This window comes from Loxodonta africana, chromosome 8 (assembly GCF_030014295.1).
Source record: "Loxodonta africana isolate mLoxAfr1 chromosome 8, mLoxAfr1.hap2, whole genome shotgun sequence".
In the NCBI taxonomy this organism is placed as follows: Eukaryota; Metazoa; Chordata; class Mammalia; order Proboscidea; family Elephantidae; genus Loxodonta; species Loxodonta africana.
The window spans coordinates 6,661,172-6,663,698 of NC_087349.1; positions in this window are offsets into that span (position 1 = coordinate 6,661,172).

Below are 2,527 nucleotides of genomic sequence, written 5' to 3' on the forward strand. Positions count from 1 at the left end.
CACCCACCTTCCCTTCTCCCGTGTGGGAAGAAAGAAATCTTCGCAGGAAGCTAGGACCCCCTTGTAACTTTTTTTATTACCAAAGTGTAAAGAGTGTGAAAACCACAGAGCCTCCCGCAATGATCCGGGTTAGAATTTACAGCGCAGCCTTCCTACTGTCTCCCTACCCTGGGGGTGGGGGGAAGTGTGTTCTCCCCAAATCACAATCCAAGTTTTAAGGCCTCTCCACCTCCGAACCCGTCAGAACAGGAGGGCCAGCTGCTTTGGGGAGGGGGCTCTAGGATCTGACGGGAGCGCGAGGAGCTCCAAGGCGGGTGGGCTCCAAGGCGCGTGGGCGGCGATAGGCTCACATAGGCTGCAGGCGTGGGAAGGGGACCCAGCTCCTGAGGGAGGGAAGTGGTGGGGGTCTTTGTCTGCAAAAAGCCCAGGGAAGCCTGAAAAGAATGCAGGGGGACCAGAGGAAGCAGCGCGTTGAAGGGCACCCCTGAGGAGGGGGTGGAGGAGAGGACTGCAGGGGAGAGGGGAGGGGATCAGCGGAAACAGGGTCTAGGTGCAGGGCACCCTGGGAGGGGGGGCAGAGGAAGCAGGGCCTAGGTGCAGGGCACCCCAGAAGGGAGGAAAGGGGACCAGAGGAAAAAGGATGTTGAAGGGCACCCCTGAGGGGAGGGGGGAGGGAATGACTGCAGAGGGAGGCAGGGAGAGGAGTTTGCTGCGGAGTTAGGACGCAGCTTTCAGATGTCTGGTCTACAAGCTGGGACAGGTGGAGCACTCCCCGCCCCCACCCCGCCCGTGGAGAGGAAGGAAGGAGAGAAGGGCAGTGGGAGGGGGAAGGTCCAGTGCCGGCCCCCACTGGCTCTCCTCCCGGCCTGACAGTGCCCTTGGTGGCCTTCCCAGTGCTCCTGCTCTGTGCGGCTCTGACCGGCAGCTTTGCCCCAGCCCCTCCACAAGTATTGCCTTTATGGGTGGGCGTTTCCTTGGCAGGTGCCTTTCCTGCTCAGGCTTATCAGAGCATCTACAGCCCCCGCCCCCTTATCACTCCCTCCATCTCCTTAGACTGGGAGTCCCAGGGCTGAGAGGCCATTACCACCGGCCTGCCCCACCCCCAGCCAGGCAGAAAAATGCCCCACGCGGTGACCCCCTCCCCCACACTCCCTGGGCTGGAGAAAGAGTCCTTGTCTCAGGCATCCTCTCCCTCCCTGTATTTATTTTCCTTTGACTTTGTGTCCTTCTCTACAGGTCACAGTGTCCATCCATCATAGGCTCTGGGGCCACATCTCTTTCTTACAGCAAAATGAGAGGGTGTCCCCTACTCCTGAAGCCACCCCAAGGAGGAGCGTCACCATATGCTCCACTCAAGCCTCGTATCTTCATCATCAGAAGGTTCCCAAGAAGGGCGCGTGGAGATGAGATTCCAGACTCAAAACCGGATTCCGCTGTGGCACTAACAGCGTGTGTCTGGACAACCACGTGCCCTCTGAGCTCCGGTCTTCTTGTTGGGAAAGTAGAGAGGATGCTGATTCTCCTCCCAGGTACCTCGTAGGTCTGTCGATGACTGTAATCAAACATTTCTACACCTCTTTGCAGAAGGCCAGGAAGACAAACACGCGCTATCTAACAATAAAACAATATGACACAGCCTTATCTTCCCTCATTCCTCCAGCTGGCTCACTCCTGGAAAGAATCCCAAACTTGGAATCGAGCTTTCTTCGCCTCCATCTCTGCTCAGCTCCTGCCATTCGACCTCTGCGGAAACCCTGGGTCCTCCTTGTCAGGTCTCCTCTGACCTGTTTCTCCAGGTGTGGGCTCCAGGAAGCTGCAAGGGGAGAGGAATTGCTGTTTGGGCTCTCACAGAAAGGGGCTGCCAGGGACCTGCCTTTGAGGTGGGGCAGAGGTGACCACCAAACCAAACAAACCCACCGGGCACTCCTTGGAAACCCTATGGGGCAGTTCTGCTCTGTCCAACAGCGTTGCTATGAGTTGGAATCCACTCAATGACAAGTTTTTTGTTTTTGTTTTTTTTTTTGGTTTAGAAGTGACCACAGGTGGACAGGAGGCCCAGAGAAGCAGCCTCAGGGGTCTATGAAAGGACCATCAACCATTATATGGCAGTGTAATTATTACCCCGACTTTATAGATTAGAAAACTGAGATGTAGAAAGTTCAGATAACAGGCAGTAAGGGGTTAGAGCCAGGACCCAAACCAGGACTTCCCAACCCTGAAGCCAGAAGTCCTGGCTTCCCCTGACCCTGCCTCCCATTGGTGGGGCTCCTGGTTTGTGGGACCGCCTTTCATCTGTCTTTGTCCCTCCTGAATTCCTCTGCCCGGGCCCTTTGCCTGGAGCATGTCCCCTCCCCTTTCTCCCTCTCCTCTCTCAGGCCCTGCACTGCCCCAGGCTCAGCTCCAGAGAGGGCTCCTCCCCCTGCAGGTAAAGCTCCTCTAGTGGCCAGCTACTAGTGCCCTTGCTGCACTCACACAGGCTCACACACACACACACACTCATACCCCACAGCCACAGCAGTCACAGGGA